At 40.5% G+C, this 9,245-nt stretch overlaps 1 long non-coding RNA gene across 2 annotated transcripts; it reads right to left on the bottom strand.

The window, feature by feature from the left end:
* Window positions 1-1,002: 1,002 nt before the first annotated feature.
* Window positions 1,003-3,275, bottom strand: LOC113665583 (uncharacterized). Of its 2 annotated transcripts, XR_003445729.2 has the most exons (3): window positions 3,026-3,275; window positions 2,583-2,643; window positions 1,003-1,563 (listed from the first exon to the last, which is right to left on the bottom strand). It is a non-coding gene; the product is annotated as an uncharacterized LOC113665583 (long non-coding RNA). The 2 variants fall into 2 exon arrangements; XR_016186090.1 differs by lacking the exon at window positions 3,026-3,275 and having other exon boundaries at window positions 2,583-2,729.
* Window positions 3,276-9,245: the final 5,970 nt, after the last annotated feature.

Here is a 9,245-nt window from a genome sequence, read left to right as displayed (position 1 = left end):
GGCTGAGCACCACATGTACTCTATGCCAATGTTGTTGTTAACAGTAGCCTCAAATGCGCACCACGTTGAGTACTTATTAGTAATTCTTTCTCTGAGCGCTTATTCGAGCCAGTTAGGGAACATTTGAATTGGGGAAAGTCCCGTTGGAAGGTTGAAGCGAAAGTTGAAAATTCACCTTTCCGTGGCTTACGGAAATTACTCCCTTTTTTTCCGATCAAAGTGCGCGCGAAATAGTTACGTAACCATCAGCAAGCATTAACCGCTGAATGCGCAACATCTTTCGATCTCATTGATGAAGTTGTTCCCTAGAAAACGTGGGAGAAGTTTATTCGGAAGCAGTGGAAATAGGATTATCTAGGAGGTGCATCTTCTTAGCCGGCTACCGACTTGCTCTTCCATAAGCACTCGAGATAATATTCAGGGTTTTTTTTTTTCGGTAAAGTTAGTACACGGTTGGATGCATTCAGTGCGGTGCCTTGGATTATCTCTCAGTTACAAAAACATAGCTGACTGAAAATAATGATTATGATGAAAGTGATACTATTGATAACAACGACAACGTGCGCGTAAATATAATTTTGTGAAAACTTCAAGGGCCGGTTATTTATAAGAGGTCCAAGCCAAACCGCGGTTTTACGCAAGTAGTGGGCCTCGGGGATTCTTTTCAAAAGGTTTGAATTAACTAAAGAAATGTCCCTCCACTATTAGCCTTCGGCCCTCCTTGTTCACTAACTTAGAACAAACAACCTGCCCTAACTGTGTTAGCAAGGTCTCGCCCTCCTTGATATTTTAAAGGCCGATTTTCTTAATCTAGAACTTCTAAGTTGTATAAAAGTACCTTCGCTTGGTCAGCATATTTTTTGACGCGTACTACTTGGCAGTCTGTCACCCATTGGCAGAAAAGAGGTTGCCGAGTCTCCGCTAACAGAATCTTTTAAAGGTTTCGAAGTGCAAAATGAATTACTTGCGAATTAATCGGAAACTCAGGTTTCCGATAAATTGTTTCAATTTTTTGCTCCTTTGTGTCTTTTATTGTTTCATCAGCATATCTGCTATATATACGGCAAATTTCAAAGATAAAGCTCCTGGTAAGAATCTCCTTGCCTTGAGTGTATTACACAGAATAAATATATGTTCATAACTGAACTGCACATGTATTGTAAATAATGATTGAAAATGTACGCAAAGCATCTGTTAAACATTTACAAGTCTATAAGTTCAGTCCGAATTGGCCAAACAAGCTCGATAAGCTTGCTGTTGCAAAGGCGCTCTGCAAATCCCTGCACTCTTTTCATCAGATGGGCACCAAAGAACATTACTAGGTTTTGGAATGAAGTTTAAGGGTGCTGTCGTTTAATTTGTCACCAATATCGCGCAGAGCCCCACCAATTTCTCTACAAAGTCTCCGTTCAGAATCACCGATGACAGCATGGCAGTCAGCTGATGAAATTGTTTCACTTTGGGGGCTATTTCCGTCTCTTGTTTGCCAACGTAATCGTCTTTGTCTCGTGTTAGTCTCATTTGAAATGCTCTGTCGACTGAAAAACTTGAACCCCATTTTGCCTGTGTGATAAAAATAGAAAGTTAAACCAATTAAAGGTTCACTAATTGCTAAAAGCGCATTTCCTCGAATAACTGCCCACGCTTTAATAAACGCCCTCCACTGAATAAATGTCAACCCCCAAGGCCATGATGTCAAACAAGCCCCCACCTCCCTCACCTTCTTTACTAGTAGAGATACATGGAAAACCTGTTTCTATTGCCACATTTGATAATTTTTTAAGCTTCAACTATTGCGGAATCCTTCCAGGAGAATAGTTTCTTTTCCATTGGGTCACTTCCAGTTACTTTTCTATCTCTACATTGACTTCAGTAATGTCTTCGTGAATTATGTTGTAGTTTTTGTCTTTCTATGAAAGATTAAGCCCTAAAAAGTTACCTTTCGTTGAAGGAAAAGGTAATAAGATTCCTCCTCATAATAAGCGCCCCTCCGAAATCTCAAATAAGCGCTTGAGAGCCTTCTTAAGGAAATACGATATCTGAAAAAGTTTTATGTATAAGCAAAAAAAATGGACTACACAAAGTAAGGCCTTTTCCTCACCGTTTGGTTGAGCTCGTTGTAATTACAGAGAAAATGACACAATTCTGAACGATACTTGTTGGCACTGTTTTTCAACTGCTATTTTGAACTGAATGTTTTAGATCTACATAGATGTGAAAAATTATTTTTACCAGTATGGATTTAGTTGTTAGCCTCTTAAAAGAGAGAAAACCATTAAATTGTTCAATGAGGATGAAAATTGTTCGGATGATAAGAATCGTAAAATTTTGGAGTATTGTTCTCAAAATTGTTCGGATGATACGAATCGTAAAATTTTTGGAGTATTGTTCTCAAAATTGTTCGGATGATAAGAATCGTAAAATTTTTGAAGTATTGTTCTCAAAATTGTTCGGATGATAAGAATCGTAACATTTTTGGAGTATTGTTTTCAAAAGCCGCTGTCTTGAGAAGTTTGTTGTTTTTATGTGCGCTTTACTGTTGTGAGAGTATTGCTAACACTGCATTACGTGAAATAACTGACCTGTGAGTTCCATCTGTCTCAATTCCTTCCGCTGTTATGTAACTTTCCTGTCTTGTTGCGTCTGTATGTTTGAAACACCAGTATTATTAGTGACAGTTAAACATTGCCTTTGCGCATAATATGCATAGCTACTAACGCTGACCCTCCACTTTAAACGTGATTTTGCACGCCACCTTTTTGTGAAGGCCTCGTGGCTTATGCCCTTTGTTTTATAATAACAGTACCTGGATTTGGTCTCTGCCGCGCCGAGTTTAAGATCTTTTGATTCTTTGTCTGCAAACTGTTATAACCCTACTTGTCCTCCACCTGCCAGTTGGAATTTTAAGTCACTTTGTATATTTGCAAAATTTTTTTCATTCCATAGCGTGAAAGGCCCAATGAGGAAGTTATCTATGAAGTTTTTACTATTATGACGTGTTTCTCTCCAGTTTACTGATACCTACCTGCTGCTCTCTGGCACAACACTTTCCGCAATGCATGAAGACGGAATTTTGGTCACTTTTATATTTGGATAACTTGTTCCATTCTAAGGCCTGAAAGGTGCCAATGAAGAAGTTGTATTTGAAGTTGTTACCATTATTACCCGCTGATCTCCTTTTGGGTCTTCTAGGACATGTCTAAGCAACTCCCTGCTGCTCTGTGGTAATGCGTGAGCAGTTCTGAGGATAGCGGTGGATCCAGTTTACCAATCTACTATCTGACAGGAGTTAAAATTCCTATCTAACCACAACTAAAAGTCCTGTCTGACAGTAGTTAAAAGTCTTATCTGACAGGGGTTATCTTTTTAGGAAATGATTGATCGGTCGAGAAGGTTACCTTGGCCTTGCTATGATCACGGGACTGGTAGTTGTCATAATAATTGAACTTTGGTTCAAATCTTACCATCACATTACGTGTCATTCAGTCTTAATTATGTTATCTTTGAAAGATGAATCCATTGACCTTCCAATAATGGGAAAAAAAGATATCTTTATCAAAGGCAACACTTATATGATTCCTTATTTCCTATCAGTAAATCTTGTTTATAATATCCCGCAAATCTCCCTATTTGTTTAAAGCCTGTAAACTGCTGATTGAAGAATATCCAAAGGCAGTTAAAAAACTCCATTGCAATCCTTCTCAGAAGCTTATATATATGGCAACTTTTTGCTTGGCTTCTTGATGATGTGAGAAGGTTTTGTCGAACTTCCTTTGAATTGGCTGCCGTAGAGAGATTCTAAAGCTGACGTTTTGAGTATTAGCCCTTTGTTACTGCGAAGGGCGAACAGATTTTCTACGACAAAGGGCAACGCTCGAAACGTCAGGACTAGGAACTCTTCACGGCAGCCAATACAAATTGTTAACTCAGTCGATAAAAACAATTTATTGAACTAAGTGTTAGCGGTTAATCGTATACTTCTTGACCAAAATACTTCAACCTACACTAAGCCTTTTCAGTTTGATTGCACAACGCCTGAGCTGAACCAGATCATCAACATTAAGTTACGTTAAATTTACAAGTTCCGAAATAAATATGAATAACTTTTACATGTGCATGCACAGGCGGCGCAAGCTCCAGCTGTAAGATGATCGTCTTGCATCCATTTCTAGGTATAACTTGCTAAAATGGGTTCTTTTCAACAATGTAAGCGGTCAGATAACAAGCGATGCACTGTGAAAGGAATTTGGAATTTGACTGTATTTTTTATTCTTAAGAGCGGTTGTAAATATTCCCATACAAACTCTTCTAATTTCGCCATGATTCTTACTTCACAAGATGATCATCTCACAGCTGGAGCTAGGCCGCCTGCGGTGTACGTGACATTCTCGTTTATTTTGAAAGTGAGATTAGTTACGGTTAAGAAAAAAAAAAAAAAAAAAAAGCTTAAGTGCTGCATCAACTTTGCATGACAGCACTTGGCACCCTTTGTTAAGTGACCACTTCTTATCACTTTTTTTTTTCATTGTGACTCACGTACAGTTCGTTGTACGTGCGACAGGAATGAATGCACCTTGATCACGCAGTGCTATCTTGGATTGCGTACGCACCAAATCGAGGCTGGACGGGCATAAGGTATAGGGTTGTGTTAAATTACAGTGTCTTGAGTGGAGACTACAAGCAAGCATAGCCCACGATCATTGCTGCGTTAATTTCTGTAGTAACGACAAACTAAATAAAAATAGTGAGAATTTATCTTTCTTCAACTTTCCTTTGAATGATTTATTGAGATCCAAATGGATTGCCGCTACAAGGCGAGATGAAGGGCCGAATTTCGATGTAAGAGTCGCGTTGAGACCGGTGAGCTGTTAGATACACGTGTTATTGGCGATCGACTTTTCTTTTCGATTGAAGACTCAGCCAGCAGTTTTTAATGACCATTGAACCGGATTGAACCGACAAAGGATTGACGTTGCTCCTCTTTTGGCTCCTCCTCTGACGTCCAGCCTCCATTTGGAGCGCGACGCAATCGAAGATAGTGCTGCGTGATAAAGGTGTTTACGACTCCTTTTAAGAGAGGAACTTGAGGACCGACTGCCGCTAGACGTTTTTGACCGACTCTACGCGTGCCAGTAATGGACCCACATGGCTGCTACCGAGCGTACCTAATTTACACTTGCCTTACTTTGTCGACATGGGACTTGAGCGCCACAAAGCGTACTTACATGCTCCGTAATGGATTAGATAGAAACCTCAAAAAGATATTCCCTTCCTAACCATAAAAATGAGAAACTAAACGTTAAATCGCTATGATTGGTAAAGAGAAAAAATTGAGATAAATTTAACATTACTTGAATGGACTAACGTTTGATGACAGACTGAAGATTGTGGGGGGCGGGGGGGAGGGGAGGGTAAGAAGGTACCTCTACACTTAGCCTTAACCAGCTTCGAGTGGTTCTCTCCAGTTTTATAGCCCTGCGCATTGAACTAGGTTGGAACTTAGTGTTTTATCGTTCTAACCTGCCGTGTTCCGCTCATTACTCTGCATTGTTGCAACAAGATTAGAATACTGCAGCTATATTCCTTTCTAATAGAAGTGGTTCTTAAACTGCTGAACGCGTTCTGATTAGCCGTCGAGTATCGGTAGCGAAAAAAAGACGTGACGAACTACATTCTTGCATTACACATATACATTTTGAAAACTTCACTAAATTTATTAGCTAGAACCCTAACTGTACAGGCTCTTCCCAAAAATAAATACAAAATAGTTTGCCCAGGGAATAAATGGAAAACACAGTTTTTTATTTCGACACGCTCATGACAAATATTTGAAAATTTTGTGGTTTTTTTTACTGCTCACTTTGCTCGCCTATTTCTTGTTCAAGTTATCTACGGAGGATTACTACCTTTTTTCCACAACCTCCAGTTTTTATTATACAAGCATACATTTACTCTAAAATGACTATTTACGTTGCTGAATGAAGCATCACTGTGCGGTCGTTAAGGTGTCAGCAATCGCTTGCAAAACTCTTCCAATCTCTCTGTATCACCAACTGCTCCGCGTGACGGAGCGGAGAGTGACTTATTATGGTGGATCCGGTCGGTCAGACGGAAATTAATCGGATTTTCCTATAAGACTCTGTAATATTCTTAGGATCCCCCCCATCATTAGCAGTTAATTGGCAGTCAATTTAGAGTCTCCCGACTGATTCCTGCCTCGTTTCCTCGAAAAATGTGATATCTCCCAAAAATCGTCCGCTCCCCACACACAGGGGATAAAAAATGATCGATCCCTAAAATTTAATTGTCTAACGTTATATGGAGGAATGATCTGCTGGTGTTGTGGATGAGGCCTCATCATACTAGGAACTATAGCAGTTTATTTTAGACTCTTAAACCAATGTTTCTCTAGGTGTACTACGCCCTTTCCTGGATTTGATTTAAATTCGTCACTAACAAACGATGGAGATCACGCTCACCAAATTATTTCAACTGACAGTGCAGAACGTGGTTATTGTTAATGAAGCAATCAATAATTTGTTTAATTTACATTTTTCAATTTTAAAATTCTAAAACAAGCTTAAATGAACCTTTAAGTAAAACCCGCGCATGTGATATTCTTGTGTTTTTTTTTATGCTGGTAAACAACTTTTTCAGACATTGCACGAGGTACGTTTGACAGAAGGTCACATCCTTTTAGTTAGGTCACCATGTCCAAACTTTGATCTAGGCCATCGACATGGCCAAGGAGCAAAGAAGTTTTGATAAAATGGGAAACTTGGGTAGCGAAAGGGCAAATGAGACCCAGATATTGATCTTAGGCTTGTGTCGTGCAAGAGAGGAAAAAAATGCTCTTATCTCCTCTCGTTTCGTGATATTTTCGAAATTTAACGGAGCTGGCTTTGCGTGTCGTGCATTTCAATATTCATAAGAGATTCAAACAATGATGAAAACGTTCGAATACAGATGTGCAAAAAGCCTACGTTTCTGTACTCTGAAATAGAAAGGAAACTATAAATATCTACTGACATAGCTGTATGTATGTTATGCTATTTTAAACTTGTATTGTTTACATGAACTACTCAATAGGGCGATAGTTTATATAAAGGGGTTAACGTGTCCTGCTCGGGGGAACAACAAGTGTTTTGAAGTTCGGAGTAGAAGAAAGTCTTATGTGAACACAAGACTGGAGTTTACTTCACGGTGACCAGTGGTGGATCTAGGGGAGGGGGCCGAGGCCCAGCCCCCCCCCCCCCCTCAATTTGGGTAAAAAGAAAAAAAAGAAAAAATTATGGCAGAAGGAAGAAAAGCCGACAGGGCAAGGGACAAAAAAACGCCCCCCCCCCTCCCCTTAGCTCAAGGTCTAGATCCGACTCTGGTGACCCAAACGTGACACATACAAATACCGCGGAACAAAGAGAGATAGTTTGGAGCCCTCAAAGATAGTCCACTGAAAAAGAAAAACACAACAAAAAAATAAAACTCGAAGGGACACGGTGAGCAATAATAGTAGACTACGCCGGCCGCCATCTTAGATTTTGGAAAGAACTGCGAATTCTCTTCACCGAAGCAATCCCAGTACAGCCATCATATCCATAGAGATTAGTCGTCCACTTATTCGGAACAGCAATCCAGCCAAGTAGAGCCACACAAGAGGCAACTTATTCGGTGGAATACGCGAAAGTAAACGAAAACACCGATCGACCGCAATAGATGATTTCATACAAGCAATTGAGTCACCATGCCAGAAACCGTCACTAACAGGAGAAAGCGACAAGTTGCAATTGAGCAAGCTGCTAGAGCAAGGCTACATGGAGTTGAAATGCTCAAAAGGTTGGATTTTACTTCCAAGACACTACACCACGAATATTTGTGCTTTAGCCAAGAAGGCGTTACAATGCTACAATGGGCTTGAGGAGAGTATTAAAGTAAACAAAGTGTTAATGTGGATGGGGCCTGAGGCATATGTTAAACACGAGTTACACCCAAACAGTGCCTTGCCTACGGGAAAGAATGCAAAAAAAGAAAAGGGCCACATCGCTGAGAAATGCCCTAGTAAAGAAAAGGCAAATTCTTCCAACAAGGGATCCAGTAAGCAGAAACAAATACCCGAACCCAAGAAGAAATTTCATGAAGCAACTGCAGACTCAGAAGACAGCGAGGCAGACTTCTCAGAGTACGATACTGACGAGATCACAATACAAGTTGACTCTGTAGAGAGAACGGACGAAGAAACCAACTTTACCGAGACGCATTTTGGCAAGAAACCGGCCAATCACGTCACTAAGGTCTATTTAGACGAAGACCAATCACCTAATGTATTGTATACCACTGTTGAACTTGAATTGCCGGATGGAAGCACAAAAAGGCTCAAGGGCAAGGTTGACACTGGAGCTCAGGTGAATCTGATAAATTATACGACATTCCGAGAAATCTTCCAGCCTGCCATCGACGAAACCTTTAGTGAAATCCCTGATGCCTATTGCATTGCAGACGATGTGTTAATTTCTGCAAGAACAAGGAAGGAACACGATCTGGCAGTAAACAGGATCATCCAACGATGTCGAGACTCAGGCTTCAGTCTCAATCCGAAGAAAGCAAAGATTTTATTAGAGGAGATTAATTACTTCGGCCATACCCTGACGAAGGAGGGATTAAAACCAGGCACGAAGAAGGTCCAAGGGATAAAGCGGTTGGCGGTGCCAAGAACAAGCAGGAGCTACAATCACTGCTAGGAATGTTTAATTACTTGATTGTACCCAACCTGGCAGCCATAACGCAGGACCTCGGTGCTCTAGTAAAGAAGAATGCAGACTGAAGGCCGAGCTCAAAGACAGCACGACATTGCACTACTTCAACCCAAAAAAGAAAATCGTCATCGAATGTGATGCCAGCCAGTTAATTTCTCATCTAGAAGTTTGATTGACGCAGAAACGAGATAATGTACTATTAAACGCGATATGCTTGCCGTAGGCAGTCAATCATTACCGATGGTATGTGTATGGACGAAAATACAAGATACTCAGTGACCACAGTCCATTGCAGCAGATCATCAAGAAAGACATAAGAGACACAATCACCCGACTGCAAAGACTTTTGTTGCGTTGTCAAGGCTACGTTTTCACAATAGAATACAAGAAGGGTGCCGAGATGCACACTGCCTATCTAGGTGTTTACCGCCACCAGCGCTCAACCAAGGCTCAGTATTCCTAGAGACCAGCCAAATCGGAACGTTTGAGGTCACT

The sequence above is a fragment of the Pocillopora damicornis genome, chromosome 4 (genome assembly GCF_964200805.1).
Source record: "Pocillopora damicornis chromosome 4, jaPocDami1.2, whole genome shotgun sequence".
Lineage (NCBI taxonomy): Eukaryota > Metazoa > Cnidaria > Anthozoa > Scleractinia > Pocilloporidae > Pocillopora > Pocillopora damicornis.
The sequence above is the reverse complement of the archived record's forward strand: the minus strand, read 5'-3'. Positions and strand labels throughout refer to the sequence as shown.